This window comes from Staurois parvus, unplaced genomic scaffold, assembly GCF_062004578.1.
Source record: "Staurois parvus isolate SC_StPar_1 unplaced genomic scaffold, SC_StPar_1.0 ptg000751l, whole genome shotgun sequence".
NCBI lineage: Eukaryota > Metazoa > Chordata > Amphibia > Anura > Ranidae > Staurois > Staurois parvus.
The window spans coordinates 1,572,469-1,595,932 of record NW_028318547.1 but is presented as its reverse complement, the minus strand read 5'-3'; positions in this window follow the sequence as shown (position 1 = coordinate 1,595,932).

Below are 23,464 nucleotides of genomic sequence, written 5' to 3'. Positions count from 1 at the left end.
AAGAGTAGCTGTGTAATAAGACTTGAGGTGTGCGAGTCCTGGTCCTCCTTTAGCTGTAGGGCGTATTAAGAGATTGGTGGTACATCTTGGTTTTTCGAGTTCCATAGGAACTTTGTGAGGATTGTTTGTAGGCTAGAAAAGAATGAGTTAGGGATTGGAATGCGGAGTGTGCGGAATATGTATAAGATTTTGGGTAAAATGTACATTCTCAGAGTTGCCGCTCGGCCTAGTTTGGAGAGTTCTGAAGTGTGTAAAGTGTTTAGTTCTCAGGGGATAGTTTCAAGCAATATTTTATTATTTGCTGTGTATAGTTGGTCTGTCGATGGTGTGAGTCTGATTCTTAAGTAAGGAATGTTGTTCGTTTCCCATAAAAATGGGAATTGTTTGGCTAGTTGGGTTTGGAGTTGGGATGAGATGTGAAAGTTAAGTATGGAAGATTTGGGTTCGTTAAGTTTGAAATATGAGACTGTTGAGTAGGTATATAGGTGTGAGCGAATCATTTTAAGGGATTTTTTGGGTTGGCCACCATTAATATAATATCGTCCGCAAATAGGCTAATTTTGTGTTCCATGTTGAGGTGTGTGATTCCTGTAAATTATCGGTCCTCTCTGAGTTTGGATGCTAGGGGTTCAATAAGGAGTGTAAATATTATCGGGAAGAGTGGACAGCCTTGTCTTGTGCCGTTTGAGATGTCAAAGGGGTCAGATAATGTGCCATCTGTCAGTACTCTAGCGGATGGGTGTGAATATAATGACAAGATGGCTTTCAGCATCCAACCTGTGATGCCGAACTTTTGAAGAGTGAGTTGCATGAATTGCCAATGTATCCGGTCGAATGCTTTCTCTGCATCTAGAGATAGGAAAAAGGAGGGGCTTTTAGTATTTTCTAAGTTGTGTAGGAGGGAGATAATTCTTCTGGTAGCATCGTGTGCCTGGTGACCTGGAATGAAACCTACTTGGTCTGGGTGAATTAGGGTGGGGAGGTAGGGGAGAATTCTTTGGGATATGATTTTCGCGTACAGTTTTATGTCAGTATTAAGTAACGAAATTGGCCTGTAGTTTTGGAAAAGTTGGGGGTCTTTGCCAGGTTTTAGTATAGTCGTTATGATGGATTGCAACATGTCTTTGGGGAATGAGCCTGTGGTGGCAGCATGATTGAAGAGTTTGGTCAGGTGTGGTGATAAGCCTGTGGAAAGGTATTTATAGTATTCATTAGTGCATCCGTCATTTCCTGGTGATTTGTTAAGTGGGGGGTGTTTTAATGGTCATTTCTATTTCTTTGGGTGATATTGGGGTAGAGACGGTGTCAAGTTGGTCTGAGGATAGTTGAGGGAGGTTGGTCGTGTGGAGAAATTGTTGTATGGAAGCGATTGTTGGTTGGATGGTGTCTGGGTCGTATTTAAGGTTATATAGGTTTTAGTAGTATTCTGCAAAGGCGTTAGTTATGTCTTGCGGGTTTGTGTTTAGAGTATTCGTAGATGTTTAATTGAGGCTATTTTGGATTTCAGCCATTTTTGTTTTACCAATTTGGCTAACAATGAGCTGGCTTTGTTACCTAGCGAGTAGAATTTCGCTTTCATTTTTCAGAGATTCAGATCATATTTGTAAAGTAGAAGGGATCTTAATTTATATTTATCTGCTGTCAGGGATGAAGAGATTGTTGGGTCTTGGGATTTTTTGTTTTTTTCCTCATTTGTTTTGATTGAGGTTAGGAGATTATCTATTTGTTGGATTCTGTTTTTCGTGATGTGGGCATTTAGTTGTATCAGAATACCTCTCATGTATGCTTTATAGGTTGATCACAAAGTGGTTATGGATATATCAAGAGTATCATTAAATTCAAAAAATGTCCTGTGTGCATCTATTATTTGTTTTATTTGTTATTTGCTTGTAGTCTTTGTTTTTCGGCAAGATCGTGTTAATTCGCCATAATCGGGGTATTGACGAATGTTGTTTGCTGTCAAGGGAGATAGTGATCGGAGCATGGTCTGACCATGTGATGGTACCAATCTTGGAGGAGGTGACGTGTTGTAGAGTCCATTTATTGGTGATGAAGAAGTCTATTCTAGAATAGGATAAGTGGGATGGGGAATAGTAGCTATAGTCCTTTTCTGTACTATGTTGGCATCTCGAGATGTCATAGAGATCGTTGGAATGAAGAAATTGGTTGAAGGACTTTTTTGAAGATCTTGTCTTGGATGATGTGTCGACAAGAGGGTTCCCGATAGTGTTAAAGTCTCCGCCAATGAGTAGTCTGTCTTAACTGTGTTGATTTATGATGGAGTTAAGTTTGTTGAAGAATTGGAGTTGATTGGTGTTAGGACCATAGACGTTCACCAATGTGTATGTAGTATCATTGATTTTGCAGATCAATATGTGGTAGCGGCCTTGTGGGTCTGCTGTTGCTGAGATAAATTGGTACTTCAGGGAGTCTCTTATGGCTGTAATGACGCCATTTTTCTTTTTAGGGTTTGTTGCCATATATACTGTGGAGAGGTGAAGAATATTGAGTTTAGGGATTTTGAATGAGGCAAAGTGGGTCTCCTGTATAAATAGGATGTCAGGTTGTATGGAGCGGACTTCTCTCGAGAGCAAGGACCTTTTGAAATGGGAGTTGAGACCTCAGACATTTAGTGAAGTTATAGAAATCATTTTGTCGATTGTAGATGGTTTGGATTCCGTAGCTGTGGTGTTTCAGGTGTTATGGAGGTAAGTGATTTTCCGCATGACGGAGGTGGCGGACCGCCAGGTGTGCGGCTTGGTGAGCTTGGGTTAGTCATTGTTGTGGATTGAGCGTTCAATTGTGTGAAGGGGGTTGTTGAGAGGGGTGGTTCTGGTGACTGATGACTGGTAGCTTGGGGTATGAACAAGGGTAAGAACAGGGGTAAATAAGACTTGCAGAAAACCCAAGTAACATGTGTAGCAGTGTCTGCTACTGTGTAGAGTGGAGGCATGAGAAAGCATGACTCTTTCGAGAGCTCATGCTTGAGATGAACTTGGACTATCAACATATTCGATCAGGGGCCGATTGCCAGCTTGTGCATTAAAGAGTGAGGGCCAGGGTATTGGGCATGGAGGTACTATGTTTGAGTGAAGTTTATGACCATTCTGCATCAATCTGTTGCGGCCGGTTGGATGCTGGTTGGTGGGAGTCTGCTAGGATGATGTTCCATGTTTTCAGTAATTCGATGCCTGCTTCTAGTGATTTAATTGTGTAAAATCTGCCTTGGTGTTTGACATTCAATTTCATGGGGAAGCCCCATTGATATCTGATTCCATGATTCCGTAATACTTTAGTTATGCTGATGAGCTTCTTACGGTTGGAGAGTGTTGCTTTGGATAGGTCTGCGAACAATTTGATGTTTGCTTGGGCTGGAGGAATGGAGGTCGAATTTCTTGCTGCAATCATTATTCTTTCTTTCATGTGGTAAAAGTGTATGCACGCCAATATATCTCGCTGGTAGAAATGACGGTTTGGGGATTCACTGTGCTCGATCTATAGCCAATTCTACATCTGTGAGAGTAGGATGAGAGTTTTCATATGATGTTGTATATATGGGACTATGACGTCTGTGGTGATGGATTCTGGGATACCACGGAATTTGATGTTGTTTCGCCTGGAGCGATCTTCTGCCAATTTGAGATTGATTTGTTCGATGTCTATCTCATGGTCTGTGTGTGCATCTATGAGGTCGTTATGTGCAGTGCACATTTCCCCCAGTTTGTTCTCGATATGGGGGATACGTTTTCTTGATTTTGGACCGTATTTGAGATTTGGGATAATGATGCTGTCAGATCATTATGTAATGTTTGTCGCAGAGAAAGGAGCATGTTTTTCATGGAAATCTCTGTGATAGGTTGGTCAGAAGCAGGATAGGATTCAATTAAAGATGGAGCTTTAGCTGAAAGGATAGTAGCTGAAAGAGAAGGTTGTTGTCTGTCAGGGGGTGATCCTGTGTCCAGTCTGGGTCTGAATTTTGCAGGGCTGCTGGATGTAGGAGACAGGGGGGGAGAGGACTCACCAGGATGCCCTGGATGTAGAGATCCCTTCAGCCTGGGGTCAGAATGGTATGCTGCCTGGTGATCTGTGGTCTCCCCCTGCTGTGGTCACTGTGCTGACAGGCCTTCTGCATGGAGCCGGTGCTATCTTGGCTGCAGGAGACGATTGCCAGAAAGAATCTGGTCATCTTTCCTGTATGACCTGGCGTTTTTCTCCTGCAGGTCATAGCCCTTTCGGATGGCGAGGGATTAATGGCTCTATTGAGGTATGGTATTTTCCCTGGGGCCGTAGTGTGTCGCTATCTTGCTGGCGGGGGAATGGAGCTCGCCTCACCGAGCATCCATCCCAGGAGCTGGCCGCACATGCACCCCTTTGTTGTATTTTTAGAGCCACATGTCAGGTGAAAAACATACATTTTTTTTTGCCACATTTTTGCAACTGGGCAGTGTGAAAGTAGCCTAAATTGTTATACATATACTGGGGCTGGTTTCAATGGGAACCCTCACGCTCAATGAGAATATTGGATGAATGATCATCTGTTTTTGTTTTTGCATGCTAGCCTCATCCCAGCCTACTAAAGTTATGAATATTTTCGTACGACAGAATAAAATTTTGGAAGTGATGTAAACTAATGTATTATAATGTATCCTTTTGTTTCTGAGCATGCGTGGTCTTGGTCTTCTGATTTTTTGGGGGGTGAGTAATGTACTGATTAAATGAAAATTTTACATTCTGACATTGTACAAGAAAAATGTTCGTGTTTGTGCCTTTGGATATTTTTGCATGAACTGTCGTGATCTGCTCTAGAAAGCTGTGTACTAATGATCAGATTATTGTATGATCGGTCCGAAAGCAGTTTTTCTCGGATAATTTTCTGATCGTGTGTACTAGGATTAAAGGAGAATTAGGCAGGCTTCTGCACTACATAGTTGAAGGTAAATCTAAAGGAAATTGGGCAGAAATTGGACAGAAAATTGTATACTGTATGGCCTGCCTTGTCTGCAATAAATTAGCCTCCGAACCTGTGTAATTAATATGTGTTTGGTTTGAAAGGGATGAGGTGGCAACCCTACCCGACACCCTTAGCGGCAGTGGGCTTGTAGTTTTACAATGAACTTCCACGGAGCTGTGGAGCGCCGCAGTAGTTCATTGAAGATTCCTTTCAGAATATCTGCTTGACCGTACATCAAGCACATATTCTGACAGGTCTGTGGGCATCAGTAATCTACTGATCACTGGTGGAATGTTTTTCAGGATCCTTTGGACAAAAATAATAAATGCACATTTTTTTACCGGCAAAAAAATGTGAATTTATTATTTTTGTCCAAAAGGTGACCTTATCCTTTAAGGCTGCCAGTGCTATGGTCTGTTGTTGGACTGCTGTGGTTCCTCAAAAAGAAAAACCACCTGGAACAAGGAATTTGTTCAGAACATAGACTAAATCATTGAGCCAAAGCTTGTTATGCTATTTAGGCTTTTTCTTTGGATGCCGGTATATACTTTATTTTTCATTATTCTGGAATAAACAACCGGTTTATTGGTGCTGTCATACTTCCTTCAACAGTTTTGTGGATTCAGTAAACTTTCAAGAGGCGTTTTTTTATTTTGGAATAAATAGAACACAGTCTAGTCTATTATTTTCACAGGAAAAGAATGCAGATAAATAATATATGGAAAATAATTCTGGTTACACTTTAGTTCTTTTTGTTTATATGTAAAATAATAACTGCATGTTTTTCTGGCTTTGCCCCTGTTTAAAATAACCTAGTATTGTGTTCTTAGGGTTAGATTCCACACTTCTCCTTTAAGATTACCTTTACACACAAAACATGAAACCATGTCCTCTGCAAGCTTGTAAAGGGCCCTTCAGTCTATATGGTAGATACATACAGCAAAAAAAAAATGCTGCAAACCTCAGATAGCCCTGTTCAATTGCTACTAGATCATGTACTAAGAAAACTGGATCCTCTGTGACTGTAAATTTTCAGAAAGCAATTACAAAGGCAGACAGTGGTGATGCGGGTGCAACATCCTTAATCATTAAGACAAAGGCATACACAGTAATATATTTTTCTGGCACCAGAAAAGGAAAGTCTTACAGCAATAACAAAAAGTTAAAAATCAAATGTGTTAATACATTATTAACAGTATCTGTTAAAAACAACAGAAACATTGATGCTGAGTATTGTACACAAAGTAGTTATGTGCAGGGGCGGACTGACAACTCATGGGGCCCCCGGGCAATAGGGGATCATGGGGCCCATGTGTCCTTGCCCAAACTCAAAAAAGCCTATGAAAAAGGTACCAGGGGCATCTCATGGGGCCCCCTACTGACCCCGGCCCTCGGGCAGTGCCCGAGTTTCCAAATGGTCAGTCCGCCCCTGGTCATGTGCTTTCATGGCATGGTATTGATGGAAGTCATATATCAATACCAGTTATATATTACATATATACTTTATGATAGGATATTATCCACAACTACTCCTGGCACATATGACTTAGTATAGCTCTAAGAGTTTTGTAGTGAACACTGCTTGCTCAGGACTAGAAGTAAGCCAGAAGCATAATAAAGGAATTCTACAATAAAAACAAGCAAAATTATAGATTAGAATAGAATATGTACAAGCCATGTATTCATAAAAGATAGAAATAATTGTCCTATTTATATAATTAAGTATCTTTCAGGACCAGGATCTGAACCCACGACCTTTGCTGTGTTCAGCTGTAGCTCTTCTTGCTGAGCTACCTGAGATGCTAGACAGCATCCTCTCTGATTCCTTGGATAATATTGCCTTGTTTCTATTGAACTTTGAACTCCTTGCTCCTGTGATTAACTTCCTCTATAAGCCATGCCTTTGCACTTCCTTTTTGCCAGATTATTGTGCTCTCTCCAGCCAATATTTTACTCATTTGCATACCTGCAGCTGTCCTTATCTCCGCTACTACTTGTTACTGACCTTTGGCTTACTCCTCAACTACACTTCCACTTGATACCAACCTGCAACCATTTATTATCGGTCCTTTGCTTGTTCCTTGACTACCTTTCTACTTGATCCCAATCTGCAACCATTTGTTACTGACCTTTGGCTTGTTTTCAGACTACACTTCTGCTTGATCCCTAACTGCTGTTTTTACTATCTGCTTGCTCACTGTCAGGGCAGGAGTGATGGAATGGGCAGGCAGGCCTATGGTAAGGTCACGCAGCGACTGACGACAGCCACTACCCACAGACCAGAGTCCCTCAGGGCGCGGAGTCTAAGCCCCAGGCTGCCCTTCACCAGGGCCCCTGATGGTGGGGATGGACTTGACGCAGCCTGAGACCAGGTCACGGCCCCCGAGTAACCCCAGCTACGGTAACGACTGCCGCCAATGGCGTACAGCTGGTGGGAGCTAGATGGGAAAACATGTAGTGTGGTCAGACAGGCCGGGTCTATAACAATGGAGCAGACAGTACAGGACGGTAGGCAAATAATACTCAGGTCACGGGCCAGGTTCAGCAACGGGAGGTCAGGTAAAGGGTTAAAGCAGAGAATAGTCTTGTCCAAGCCAAGTCGGTTACCAGGAGAGCAATGAGAACAGAACAAGAGCTTGCTGCAAGGGGACATACAGGACACGAATGCAAAGAGCAAGTGCAGACAACAGGCTTAAATGTGATCAACCACACCCCTCTGGGGGAGGGACCGCAGAGGCCTGAAAGCATAAAAGGCTCCCACCATGCTTTGCAGAAACCTAAGATGGATGCCAGCACATAGAGCAGCAGAACCTCTGAGGAAAGGTAGGACCTTGACAGTACCTCCTCCTCAAGGGCCCCTCCCCCTCCGCAGCTCAACTAAAGGCTTCTGAGGAAAGCGGGCATGAAAAGCACGGAGGAGGGCCAGAGCATGAACATCCGCGGAAGAAACCCAGGAACGCTCCTCGGGACCATAACTGCGCCAATGGACCAGGAACTTCACCCGACTGCGCACCAATCGACAGTCCAGGATGCGTCTCACCTCATACTCTTCATGACCGTCAACCCGAATGGGACGGGGCCGGGGCAGAGAGGTAGTGAAGCGATTACAGACCAGAGGCTTCAACAGGAAAACATGGAAGACATTAGAGATACGCATCCCAGGAGGAAGGGCAAGGGCATAGGCAACCAGATTCACCTTGCAGAGGATGCGAAAAGGACCAACAAAATGGGAAGCCAGTTTGGGTGCGGGCACCTGAAGATTGAGGTTGCGAGTAGACAACCACACCCAATCTCCGACCTGGTATGAAGGAGCGGGCAGCCGTCTGCGATCAGCCTGGAACTTCTGGCGCTGTGCTGAGTCCTTCAAGGACTTCTGGATCTGCCCCCATGAAGAACTCAGGGCAGCAAGATGGTTATCCACAGCCGGAATGTCCTGTGGTGAGAACCTCTCAGGCAATACCGCAGGTTGGAACCCATAGTTGGCCATGAAGGGAGACATCCCGGAGGAGGAGTTGACAGCCGAGTTCCTGGCAAACTCCGCCCATGGCAGGAGATCGGTCCAATTGTCCTGATGGTCTGAGATATAGCTGCGAAGGAATCGTACCAGGGCCTGGTTGGAACGCTCCGCAGGCCCATTGGACTGCGGGTGGTAGGCCGAAGAGAAGGAGAGCTTGATACCCAACTGGGAGCAGAAGGCACGCCAGAACCTGGACACAAACTGACTCCCACGGTCCGAGACAATCACCCTGGGCAACCCATGCAGGCGAAAGATCTCCCTGGCAAAAAACCGTGGCCAGTTCTTGCGCAGTTGGTAATTTCTTGAGCGGAATGCAATGGCACATTTTGGAAAAACGATCAATGACCATGAGAATGACCGTATGGCCCCGAGACACAGGGAGGTCTACAATAAAATCCATGCCCAGGTGTGACCAGGGACGCTCCCCATTGGGAATGGGTTGCAGAAGGCCCAATGGAAGATGCCGAGGAGATTTATTCTGGGCACAGGCCGAACATGCCGCTACATAAGAGGTGATGTCGGAACGGAGAGATGGCCACCAAAATAAACGAGAGACGACCCAGGACAACTGGTTCCTCCCCGGATGACCGGCAGTGTTGGAGTTATGGTAGGTACGCAGCAGGCGGGTGCGCAATCCCTCAGGTACGAAACATCTACCATCCGGTCTCTCAGGAGGAGCATCAGTTTGAGCCGCCAAAATCTGCTCCCCAAGAGGAGAAGTCAGGCTGGTGCAAATGGCAGCCAGGATCTGATCCGGAGGTATGACCGATGTCGGCTCAGAGTCCTCCCTGGACAACTCAGAGTATTGCCGCGACAATGCATCAGCCCTGACATTCTTGGAGCCAGGCAAATAGGAAACCACATAGTTGAAACGCGACAAGAACAAGGCCCATCTGGCCTGACGGGGCGTCAATCTCTTGGCCTCCGAGAGATATGTCAGGTTCTTGTGATTGGTAAGAATGAGGACCGGAACCGCGGAACCCTCGAGCAGGTGCCTCCATTACTTGAGAGCCTGAATGATGACCAACAACTGTCTCCAATCTGGTAGTTGCATTCTGCAGAGGAAAGCTTCTTGGAGTAGAACCCACAGGGAAGTAGGGGTCCATCGAGCGACCGACGCTGAGACAGGAGAGCGCCTACTCCCGTCTCATATGCATCAACCTCGAGGACAAAGAGCAACCCAGGATTGGGATGAGACAGTATCGGAGCCGAAGCGAAGGCGGATTTCAGAGCCTCGAAAGCTACGATGGCCTCAAATGGCCATTCGTGAGGATTACTTGCCCTTCTTGGCCAGCGTGGAGAAGCTCCTGATGAACTTCTGATAATAATTGGCGAAACCCAAAAAACGCTGAATGGGTCGAAGACCATTGGGACGAGGCCACTGCAGAACCGCTGCAACCTTCTGAGGGTCCATGGAAAATCCCACCGCGGAAATGATGTAGCCGAAAACGGCAACCTGGGATTGGTGGAATTCACACTTCTCAAGCTTACAAAAAAGTTTGTTCTCACGTAACCGTTGCAGCACCCGCGTGATATCCTGGATATGAGATTCCATGAAGACAGAGTAAACCAGGATGTCATCCAAGTAAACCACCACGCACTGCTGCAACAATTCACGAAAGACATCATTTATGAACTCCTGAAAGATCGCGGGCGTGTTACACAACCCGAAGGGCATCACCAGGGATTCATAGTGACCGGTTCTGGTGTTAAACGCGGTCTTCCACTCACCCCCCTCCTTGATCCGTACGAGGTTGTACGCCACCTTAAGGTCGAGTTTAGTAAAGACCATTGCTCCCTTGAGGTGGTCGAACAACTCGGTTCTTAATTCTTAGTGGTGATTCGATTGAGACCCCTATAATCGATGCAAGGCCTCAATACACTGCCCTTCTTCTTTACGAAGAAAAAGCCCGCTCCTGCTGGGGAAGTAGCCTTGCGAATGTGCCCCCGGGAAAGCGCATCCGCAACGTACTCCTCCATGGCCTAATTCTCCGCAACCGAAAGAGGATACACCCTGCCACGCGGAGGAGTGGCACCAGCTTGCAAGGGTATGGCGCTGTAATAATCCACCTGGCGGTACCTCTGGCAGCCCACCGGACAGGATTCCTCAGAGCGCGCAGTCTAAGTCCCGGTCTACTTGTTCACCAGGGCCCCTGATGGTGGGGATGGACTTGGAGCAGACCAAGACCAGGTCACGACCTCTGTGTACTCCCACCCGTGGCAGAGGGGTCCACCGGGGATATATACAAGATGAGAGTCTGATGTGAAGAGGCCAAACAGGCCCGAGCAGGATGGATAGATGGATTGATGGATGGGTGGAATGATAAATTCGTGGTCAGACAGTCGTTACCGTGGGAGCAGCGAGGTACAAGGCGGCAGGCAGAGGAGAGTCGGGTCACACACAGGGTCAGTACCAGAATATCAGATCCAATAGGGGCAATCCAGAAGAGAGGTCAGGCAAGCCAGGGGTCGGAGCAGGAGAATACAGCAAGTCAGAGGCAATCCGGGTCAGCAACAATCAATCTACACAGGTACAGAAGCAGGGGAACACAGGATAGACCTAACAGCAACCAGTGTCAGCGCAGGGCAGTTTTAAATACCACACCCTGCGTCATCATTGGTGCCCGGCGCGCATCCTCGGCACCCAGTGGGCATGCGCGAGTTCTCCTCTGCCGCGGTCGGCCAGGACCTAGCGCCTGTAGCCCAGCGCGAGCCGGCAAATCGCGCATGCGCCGGATCGAACACCGCGGCGGACCCTAACATTGCCCCCCCCTTACGGGCACCCTCCGGGTGCCCAACTGATCTCTCCACCATGGGTGACTACGATAAAACTCTCGGATGAGCCTAGGGGCATGAACATTTTGGGTGGGTTCCCATGAGTTCTCCTCAGGGCCATAACCCTTAAATTTGATCAGGAACTGTGTCTGGCCCCCCTTTTCTGACAGTTCAGGATTGCTTCCACTTCAAACTGTTCTTGTTCATCTATGGTTATTGCTTCTGGAGGTCTGGACTCCCGATCTGGAAAGGGGTCTGGCGTAGTTGGCTTCAGTAGTGACACATGAAAAACCGGGTGGATCTTAAAGGTTTCCGGAAGAGTGAGTTCATAAGCCACCTTGTTGATCATTCGTTTCACCTGGAATGGACCTACAAACTTTGGCCCCAGTTTTTTCGAAGGGCACGGCATCTTTAAGTTCGTTGTTGCCAGCCAGACCTGATCTGCTGGTTGCAATACCAGTTCTCCCCTTCTCTTCCTGTCGAAGGCCCTTTTGTTATCTTCTTGCGCTTTTGCAATAGCCTCCTGAAGTACCTTGTTGTTGACAGCAAAAAAACTCAACGTGCTTTGAGTGGCAGGAACTGAGCTTTGGGCATCAAATCCGGCAGGAACGTGGGATGAAACCCATAATTTGCAAGAAACGGAGATTGCCCCATAGCTGAGTGATTCGCGTTGTTGTAGGCGAATTCCACCAGTGGCAAGAGTGTCAGCCAATCGTCCTGCAGAAAGGAGGTGTAGCATCTTAAATATTGTTCCAACGTTTGATTCGTCCTTTCCGTCTGCCCATTTGTCTGTGGGCGATAAGCGGAAGAAAGGGACAATATGATTCCCAATGCTTCACATAACGCCTTCCAGAATTTCGAGGTAAACTGGACTCCCCGGTCTGACACAATGTCTTCAGGAACTCCATGCAATCTTACCACTTCCTTTATAAAAATTTGCGCGGTTTCCAGAGCTGATGGCGTATCCTTCAGAGGTACGAAGTGGGCCATCTTTCATAAATGATCCACAATTACGAAGATTGCAGTGTGGCCTTGCAACGGAGGAAGCTCGACTATAAAGTCCATGGCAATCATTTGCCATGATCGATTGGGTATCAGCAGTGGGCGTAGCAAACCCCAGGCCTTGTTCCTGGAGGGTTTGTTCCTCTGGCAGGTGGCGCGAGTCTTGACATAGAGCTCGCAATCTTTGATCATGCTTGGCCACCAGAATGTGCGCTGAAGTAATTCCAAGGTTTTGCTATTCCGAAATGGCCTGCCATCGGGTGGCCATGGCAGTGTCCCAGGACCAATGTTCAGACCTCTTCTGGTACTGCGATCAGGCCTTCTTTCCATAAAAGCCCTCCCTTGCTCTGGAGGGATACCCCAGGTGGATCTGGCATTCCCACGGATGCATCTTGTAGCCTGGAACGTAGCTCCGTCTGGAGAGCGAGAAAGTTCCCAGAGGACAGGATCATGTCAGGCTTAGGAACGTCTACAGGGTCTTCAAACATGCGCAAAAGGGCGTCAGGTTTTGTATTTTTGGAGCCTGGCCAGTACGTGATGTGGAAGGAAAACCGGGAGAAAAAGAGTGCCCATCTTGCCAGCGTGGTCTCAAACGTTTCGCTGTTCTCAAATACTCCAAGTTCTTGTGATCGGTGAAGATCAGGATTGGATGCATGGCTCCTTCCAGCAGGTATCTCCACTCCTCCAGTGCGGTCTTAATAGCCAAAAGCTCCCGATCTCCAATGTCATAGTTTCTTTCTGCCGGTGTAAGTTTCCCCGAGAAGAATGCTACTGGGTGCAGGAGCTCCTTGGTGCCCTTCCTCTGGGACAGGACGGCCCCTACTGCATTTTCTGAAGCATCCACTTCTAAGACATACGGCAAGGATGAATCTTCTTTAGGGTTTCAAAGGCTGTTTGAGCCTCAGGCGTCCATTTAAAATGGACTCCCTGCTTGGTCAACTGAGTAATGGGGGAAACCAGACCAGAGAAGTTCCTGATAAATTTTCTATAAAAATTTGAAAACCTGATAAAGCGTTGTACGCCCTTCTTATCTGCGGGTATTGGCCAATCTAAAATTGCCGCGACCTTCTGAGGATCCATCGCAACCCCCGTGGTTGAGATGATCAGCCCCAAAAACGCAATACTGTGCTGTTCAAAGCTGCACTTGTCAGCCTTGGCATACAGACCGTGTTGGCGCAATCGTTCCAACACACTTGCCACATGACCCCGATGAACTTCAAGTGAAGAAGAAAAGATTAATATATCATCTAAATAGATGACCACGAAAACATCAAGATAATCACGAAATACATCGTTAATGAAGTGTTGGAACGTGGCTGGGGCGTTGCAAAGTCCGAATGGCATGGCTAAATATTCGAAATGGCTGAATCGAGTACGAAATGCCGTTTTCCACTCGTCCCCTTCCCTGATACGAACCAGATTGTATGCCCTCCTTAAATCTAGTTTAGTAAAGATCACTGCGGATTTTAGTCTCTGGAAGAGTTCTGGGACCAGGGGTAGTAGGTAGCGATTTTTTTATCGTGATCTTGTTTAGATCGCGATAATCAATGCAAGGCCGTAAGGACTTATATTTTTTCTCCACAAATAAAATTCCGTCCCCGGCTGGGGATGTGGAGGGACGAATGAACCCTTTCCGGAGGTTCTCGTCAATGTACTCCTTAAGCACTCCTAATTCTAGCTCAGACAGGGGGAAGATCCGACCGAATGGAATCTCGGAACCAGACAGGAGGTCTATGGAACAGTCATAAGTTCGGTGTGGTGGGAGGACGTCTGCTCCCCGTTTGCTGAAGACGTCCAGAAAACTATGGTAGGCTGAGGGAATCATCTGAGTTAGGTCAGAATCTCCGTCTGTACATAGGAGGAGTTGGGGAGCCACGGGCCCCAAGGCGTGGCAGTGTTTCTGATAATACGGGGATTGAAACTGAACTGATCCATTCTCCCGATCAATCTGGGGATTATGGGCCCGCAACCAAGGAAGCCCCAGAATGACTGGGAAAAGGGGGGAAGCTATAGCGTCCAGTCGGAGAAACTCTTGATGATGGCCAGCTACTGTAGTGTAGATAGGAGGAGTCTCTCGGTACACCACTCCTGACTTAATGCATGACCCATCGGCCAGAAAGATGTTAAGACCCCGTTCCTTAGTCTGGAGGGGGATTTTTTGTTGATTGGCAAAAGTTAAATCCACAAAGCAACTGCATGCTCCAGAATCAATTATTTCCGTCACCGACTCGGTTCTTCCGGGGAGCTGAAAAGAAACAGGTATAGCTAAGTAACTGGACTGCTTGGCCCTTTCAGCAGATACAGAGGAAGAAATAGAGGCAGACTTACTCATTTTTGCTGGGCAGGAACGCACCATATGACCGGCTTCTCCACAATACAGGCATAGGTCCTGGGATCACCTCCTCTGGCGTTCTTTGGCTGATAATGAGGGCCGAGGAAGTCCCAGCTGCATGGGTTCAGTGGTGTCCACGGGCTCTGAGCTCCGGGTTCCGCCCAACAGGGGTTGGGCTGCTCCCCGCAGGGGTATCCATGTTGCCCTTTGACCCTGGCTGGTCCTCTCAAACAGGCGTTCCCGCAGCCTGTGGTCTATCTGAATGGCCAACGTAATGAGCTCCTCTAACGAGTTGGGAAGGCCTACCCCCAGCCATCGTCTGAATTCTGATGCATATTCCTCTGCCGCCCGGCGGCCTTGTCGGAGGGAGTATAATTCCGTTTCTGCGGATGTTATTTGCTGCGGGTCATCATATAATATGGCCATAGCATCAAAAAAACTCGGTCACTGACTCCAGATGGGGACCGTGGTTCTCCATCAGACGGTGAGCCCAGTTCATCCTGGAGCAAGGAGACAATAAATCCCACCTTAACGGTCTCTGTGGCAAACGTGCGTGGTTGCAGGCTAAAAAAAAGAGGGCACGCATTCCGAAAAGCTCTGAATCGGCCTCGGTCCCTGCGGAAGCGTTCTGGTAATGGCACGTGGGGTTCTGGAGTGGGTGGTGTGGCTACCGCTCCAGGAGCTGGATCGGAAGATTCCCCCGATGGAGCGGGGGTAGCTGGACTCTGGGAGGTGGGGACAGGTGTGACTAGCGTCTCCATTCGATTCTCCAGGTGTGTGTATCTATTGTGCAGCGTCTGGACGGCCTGGGTTAGAGCCGCAAGGTGCTGGCATATATCCTCTAGGGAGGCTGGTCCTCTTCCAGGCTCTGTCATGGCCGTTAGGTACTGTAATGATCCACCTGGTGGTACCTCTGGAAGCCCACCAGACAGGATTCCTCAGAGCACGGAGTCTAAGTCCCGGTCTACTTGTTCACCAGGGCTCCTGATGGTGGGGATGGACTTGGAGCAGACCAGGACCAGGTCACGACCTCTGAGTACTCCCACCCGTGGCAGAGGGGTCCGCCGGGGATATCTACAAGATGAGAGCCTGATGTGAAGAGGCCAAACAGGCCCGAGCAGGATGGATAGATGGATGGATGGATGGGTGGAATGATAAATTTGTGGTCAGACAGGCCGGGTCGTTACCGTGGGAGCAGCGAGGTACAAGGCGGCAGGCAGAGGAGAGTCGGGTCACACGCAGGGTCAGTACCAGAATATCAGATCCAATAGGGGCAATCCAGAAAAGAGGTCAGGCAAGCCAGGGGTCGGAGCAGGAGAATACAGCAAGTCAGAGGCAATCCGGGTCAGCAACAATCAATCTACACAGGTACAGAAGCAGGGGAACACTGGATAGACCTAACGGCAACCAGTGTCAGCGCAGGGCAGCTTTAAATACCTCGCCCTGCGCCGTCATTGGTGCCCGGCGCGCACCTTCGGCACCCAGTGCTCATGCGCGAGTTCCCCTCTCTCCCGCGGTCGGCCAGGACTTAGCGCCCGTAGCCCAGCGCGAGCCAGCAAACCGCGCATGCGCTGGATCGAACACCACGCGGACCCTGACAGGGGCAGTCGTAAGGACGATGGGGAGGTAAGGCACCTGCGCGCACCTTATCAAACACGTCCAGGTACTCCCCATAGTCAGTGGGCAACACAGAGTCTGAGGAGACACACAATACCTTAACAGGCCTACAGATGCACCCGGCCCCACACTGTGGAGACCATGAGAGGATCTTGGCCGTTTGCCAATTAAAGGTCGGATTTTGCTTCTGGAGCCAGGGATACCCCAAAACCACAGAATAGTGCGGGGAAGAAATTACCTGGAAACAGGCCAACCCCCTGTGAACATCCCCAATAGCTACTTCAACCAGCAGGGTCTCGTGGGTAACCTGCGGCAGTTGCAGGGGCCTGCCATCTATCGCCTCGAAAACCAATGGGGTAACTCGAGCGTGCAGGGGAATGGAGTACTGGGCAGCAAACGAGCTGTCCATAAACAACCCGCCGGCCCCAGAGTCTACCAACGCCTGGGCCGTCACTGAGCCCTCCGCCCAAGAGAGGACAACAGTGATCAGTGGTTTATTTTTGCGGGAAGCCGGGGACGAGGAAACTCCACTTAAGATCTGTCCCCGACAGGATCTCAGGTGTGAGTGTTTCCCGGACGGACCAGACAGGACTGCCGAAAATGCCCACCAAGGCCACAAGAAAAGGCAGCGACCCTCCCGGTGCCGTGCGGCCCGCTCCCCCTCGGAAAGGCGAGCAAACCCCAGCTGCATGGGCTCACTGCCAGACAAGCCATCCCCAGGAGGCTTGGGAGGAGAGGGAGGAATGGGTGGGACAGAAAACGCAGGCGCCAGTTGGTTGGGAGGCCTCCGCAGGCGCTCCTTGAGTGAAGGCCTCTCCCTGAGCCTGGTGTCAATCAGGATCAGGAAGTAAATGAGTGCTTCCAGCTCCACAGGCAGCTCCTTGACTGCAATCTCGTCCTTCAACGCATCTGAAAGGCCACGAGAAAAAGCAGCCACCAGAGCCTCATTGTTCCAGCCCACCTCTGCCGCCAGGGTACGAAACTCTATGGCGTACTCGGCAACGGTCCATGAAATCTGATGCATGGACATGAGCAGCTTGGCAGCCGAGGCAGAACGAGCCGCCACATCGAATACCCTGCGGAAGGCGTCGACAAAACCGGCAAACTCGTGAATCAACCGGTTTATTGTTCTCCCATAAGGGATTTGCCCAGGCCAAGGCCTTGTCTGAGAGCAGCAAGATTAGAAAGCCCACCTTTGACCTCTCAGTAGGAAAAGCGTGGGGTATTAACTCAAAATAAATGCCCACCTGGTTGAGGAACCCACGACACTGACTCGGCTCACCCCCAAAGCGCTGTGAAAGAGGGGCTGAACCAGTCATACCACTGGGCACTGCGGGTGCAGCAACAGCTGCGGCGGTAGGCGCGACAACAGGAGCGACCACTGGAGTGACAACCGGCCTAATAGCACCAGGAGCAAGGTGCGCGGTGCGTGCAAGCAGAGTCTGCAACGCCTGAGCGAACTGATCCAACAAGAGATCCTGTTGATCAAGTCTGGCGACTAATATGGGGAGCAAAGGCGTACCTGCACCGTCAGGATTCATGGCATTCGTGTAATGTCAGGGCAGGAGCGATGGAATGGGCAGGTAGGCCTATGGTAAGGTCACGCAGCGACTGACGACAGCCACTACCCACAGACCAGAGTCCCTCAGGGCGCGGAGTCTAAGCCCAAGGCTGCCCTTTACCAAGGCCCCTGATGGTGGGGATGGACTTGACGCAGCCTGAGACCAGGTCGCGGCCCCCCAGTAACCCCAGCTGCAGTAACGACTGCCACCAATGGCGTACAGCTGGTGGGAGCTAGATGGGAAAACGTGTAGCGTGGTCAGACAGGCTTGGTCTATAACAACGGAGCAGACAGTACAGGATGGTAGGCAAGGAATACTCAGGTCACGGGCCGGGTTCAGCAACGGGAGGTCAGGTAAAGGGTTAAAGCAGAGAATAGTCTTGTCCAAGCCGAGTCGGTTACCAGGAGAGCAATGAGAACAGAACAAGAGTTTGCTGCACATGGAGCAGCACAACCTCTGAGGAAAGGTAGGACCTTGACACTCACCTCATGGTGCGGCGAAGATCGTAACCTGGTACTATCACACAACAAAACCCATCTCCACCACCCAGAGCTGCCAGCAGTACCTCTTTTTCTGAAACAGCTCTCACAGGGTCTCCGTCCAGGCCATTCCTACAAACCCCTGGCACAGAGATTGTTCAGAGAAGTCTAACCTAATCGAGAGTGTCCTCCTGTTACTATTCAGTATGCTTTGAGTATCCCATACCACCTTTACTTCTCTCCCATCCCAAGTTCTAAAAGAAATAAACTACAAAAAGACAACCCCTAGACCAGTGATGGCGAACCTTTTAGAGAAAACCCACTTACTGTATTTATTGCAAAGTGCCAACACTGCAATTAAACCTGGATATTGAGGTTTTAGTTTAGAAAAAAACAACCCATATATTAACATCTTTTGTCTTAAAAGATAAACACAATAACAGAGCTTCAACTGACCACCAGCACAAGGGGGCAAAGTTCCACTGACCACCAGCAAAAGCTAAAATCTTGTGTTTCTAAAAACAAATGTATTAAAACTCACAGACAGTCCAATATATATACAGCATCTTTGGCAACTCACTAACTGGCCATGCGAAAGCTCGGACGAGTTGCGGCTAATGAGCCGCGGCTCGTGACGTCATCGCCTGGCGCCGCTACTGATTTCCACTAATGCGCATGGCCCCTATGTGCACTGTTATCCGATGCTCGGCTGCTGGGTCGATGCTGGGGTGACTTGGCTTGCGTACCGACAGAGAGGGCTCAGTGTGCCCACTGTGGCACGTGTGCCATAGGTTCGCCACCACTGCCCTAGACTGTTTATTGCAGCTGGAGTGAATGGACTGTTGCTTGCGTGTCTGGTGGCCTCTGCACTGTTTGGGAAATAACCAGTTAAAATATGCGGCCCTTCAGGAGATTGCACTACATTGTTTTACTTGTGTCTTTTTTCAACCTTACTAATTATGTAATATCTATTACAAAAGTAAAATTTAAGGTACAGATTGATATTCATTTTTTCATTTGATACTAATATCTTTGAACCTGTCTGAAGATGGCTTCATGCCTCTGAAAATATTGTACATTTCATAATATTGTTATGTGACTGCTGTACCATGTAAGTATCCTGTTCTCTTTGTATTTATTTGTGTGAAATCGTAGGTGTTCCTGCTAGTCCTGCTTTCCTATTACAAACCGACTACACTAGGCAAGAAAGCACAGCATGGTCAGTTCTTTAGCTATGCTGGGAACTCAGTGTTGTTTCCTCCAATGACCAGACATCTGCTGACACACCCCCCTGCCCAGCCTTTCACTAGGAATACCAGCGTCCTGCTGTTTCTCCTCCCCCAGCTCTTATGCAGCTGACAAGGGGTATGTAATCAAAAAAGGAAAAAAGTGTATATAATGTTTTTTATATCTATACACAAATGTATTGCCTTTCATTTAAATTTTAAACTGAAAAATAAAAAAAACATACACAGCACAATGGCTAAGCGGTTAGCACTTCTGCCTAGCAGCACCAGGGTTGTTGGTTCAGATCCCAACCACTGCAGTCTTTATGTTCTCCCTGTGCCTGCGAGGGATTTCCTCCCACATGCCAAAGACCTGCTGGTGGGTTCATTGGCTCCTGTCTAAATTGGGCCTAGTATATATATAGCATATATGTAAAGTGTAAATTGAAGGCGCTATATTCAGCCAATAAGTTGAAAGTGATAAAGTGACATGAGCACCTCACTCTTTTTTCTGCTATTAATACCCAATAGGGCACTGTAATTTGACAGGATAATTGGTCATTTTAGGCCTGGAATTTAGACCCCTGTGACAAAGGAAAACTAAATTACAAGAGGCAGGAGAATTTTATTCAGCTATTTATTTTAAGTTCTAACAATGTTTTATTTTTTCTTGTTCAATGTGTACTACCAAGAATGTACAAAAAATGCCAATCCTATAAAATAAATAAAAATTTAGATTTGAGAATAGCAGTGCTTGACTTTCGTAAGTTTATGCTAGCAAATTCATACCTATTTGGAGTCATAGTATTGCTTTATGTGAACTGTATGTACTTTTAATGAGCCCTCTTGTGCTGCAAAAAAATATCAAAAACAGATTTTCTTTTAAGACTCTTTTGTTAAGACACTGTACAATGCAGGAAAGCATAATTAATGTCATATATAAAGAAGCTAATAAAATGCACACATGTGAACTAATAGCAATGCATCCACAAATACCAAGTCATAAGAATTTAAATCATAAAACTAAACATCCTTAGCAGACTCAGTTTTGAAGTTAGTCTATTGCTCATGTGTGTTTAGTGCTAATGGGTAGCAATGCATGCAATCTGGCTGTACAAAAAGACTGCTGAGTTTTATTATTTAAAGCAGCGTAGCTTACTAAAAATTGCTAAGAAGACAAGAACAAAGAGAGTTGTGCCCGGGATGTGGTTATGAGTTAGGATGACATATGAAGGATGGAGAAAAAGCAGAGAGGACTTGTTAGTGAATATTCATATGCAAGGTCAGGAAATTAGGTGGATTTATGAAAGGCAAAGCAGAGTCACTTCAATTTTACTCTCAGATAGACTAGAAGATTGAAATCCTATTTGCTCATACATAACTAATGTACAACACAGCTTACAGAGTGCATTGGCTAAGTGTATGCCTGGGGTATTCATTATGCAGAGTTCTCAGTGGAGGTGAAGTGGCCCCTGATATTGGTGGTCAATGGTTACTTACCTAAGGAAGGAGAGGTGTCACACATCACTTGCTCTAATCTTCTGATAACACTGGATCTATGCAGGCACTCTTGGGTGAAAGATCACAATTTCTGCAAAGCCTTCATGCTGACTGGATCTTCTTAGATCCAGGACACTCAGCAGCAGACCTGGTGCCTGTACAACTAACTGGGGGACATGATGTAGATGGGCCTTTACAAATATGAATCATGCATACTCAAGCCATGCTGTTAAGCACAGACATCTGTATTGCAACATTTAAAGAAGAAGAATGTGATCTGTAAAAAACAGCATCAGAGCAATTGTCCCACCTTAACTCTAATATTGCCAGGATCCTTCCATAGTCTGGCATAGCCCCATCAGCTGATAGTGGGCATTCATACTGTAAATAGAGAAAAAAAATACACACTAATACAAGGGTAGCTGACAAATGAATAGTATATGAAGTCCTTAAGGAAAACTGATATAAACTGCAGCCCTGGGAATGTGACTGTCCTAATTAAAAATTTGTGTATTCCACATCCAGTGTCCGTATCCACAATGAGGATCTCAAGATGTCCAACCATACAAACTCACAAATTAGATGTCAATGTATAGAAGAATCAGTGTGCAGGAAGGTCAATGTCAATAAAGAACACCAACCACCAGCAAACACTGAAGGTAAAAAAAAAAAAAACACCAGATAGTAGGAATTTACTGCATTTGCATTCATATAAAGGAAATATTGGGCACCAGTGTTCTTTCCACCATTCCTAGTCAACAAATACTGTAGATACTCTCCCATTTACCAAAAAGAGAGTTCCAATGGTATAGTTGGTAAGATTTAATAAAATTATATAGCAATACATACAGCTGTCTAAAACAGTGGACTCGGACAGTGTGTGATGCAAGTCTGCTAGCTTCGCCCAGGCTTAAGCCCACTATAAGTTGACTATGGGTCACAGACATATAAAAGTAAATGTGCTCCTGTGACCCCCTACCCCTTTATGAGTTGCTGAATGCTTTTCGGGTTCCCTGTGGATCTGTCCCCTTCAATAAAAGCCCAACCCCTGCTCACACCACAGTACACTCTTAACTGGAATAAATCACTACAAGGAAGTGAATTCACACACAGATTGAAGTAGACTAGCAAGAGGAGCAAACTTCAATATCAGCATAAACAGAATTGGCATGTATAAAATCAACTGTTACTTATGTCAGTTTGAACTTAAGAAAATACAACACATCACAGAATCTCGGTTAGTATTAGCAGGCCTGCTTTTCAGAAACTAACGCAATACTCTCAACCTGAGCTGGTCTTACAGTCCCCAGTGAGCAGCTAGAGTTACCAAGCAGGTAGACTAGTTCACTTTGGGCCCCCAGGACCTGATGGCAAGGAGATAGCCTGAAATAAGGAAAATAGCTCTTTACCTCAAAATAACCAGTGTTCTTTAAAGGCAGTGAAGAGTCTTCTGTGCATGATGGGGCCCAAAGTCTTCTGTGCATGATGGAGCCCAGTTGGTGCACAATGAGAAGAAGTGTGGATTATGATTCTCTGAGGAACAATGCAATAAAAAGAGGGAGAAACAGCACTCTCCCTACAAGAAGCAATTTACTGGTTTAATGTTACTTTAAGGCACTAATCACTAGTGAATCTAAAGCAAAAACTGGATAAGCTGGTAAGAGTAATTGTTGGCACAGAACAACTCTTCTCTGGACAGCAAAACTATTGGCACAATAGGAAAAAAGGCCCCCTTAGTAAAGTGAATTGATGATGAGGATGACACAGTGGTGGTTCAGCCTGTGGACTGACTGTCCTGCTATCAGCTCTGAGGATAAGACTGTGCTAAGTGTGGTCAGACAATAGTGGCTGAAGGAACTAAGCCACAACTTCTAATAGCTACAGTGAAGGAAATGAGTATTTGATCCCCTGCTGATTTTGAATGTTTGCCCACTCACAAAGAAATGATCAGTCTGATTTGCATGTTCATGAGGGAAATAAGTATTTGATCCCCTTCACAAAACATGACTTAGTACTTGGTGGCAAATCCCTTGTTGGCAATCACAGAGGTCAGACGTTTCCTGTAGTTGGCCACATTTCAGGAGGGATTTTGGCCCACTCCTCTTGGCAGATCCTCTCCAAGTCATTAAGGTTTGGTGGCTGACATTTGGCAACTCGAACTTTCAGCTCCCTCCACAGATTTTCAATCAGATTAAGGTCTGGAGACTGGCTAGGCCACTCCGGGACCTTAATGTGCTTCTTCTTGAGCCACTCCTTTGTTGCCTTGGCCGTGTGTTTTGGGTCATTGTCATGCTGGAACACCCATCCACGACCCATTTTCAATGCCCTGGGTGAGGGAAGAAGGTTCTTACCCAAGATTTGACGGTACATTGCCCCTTAGATGCGGTGCAGTTGTCCTCTCCTCTTAGCAGAAAAACACCCAAAAAACAGAATGTTTCCTCCAACATGTTTGACAGTTGGGATGGTGTTCTTGAGGTCATAGGCAGCATTCCTCCTCCTCCAA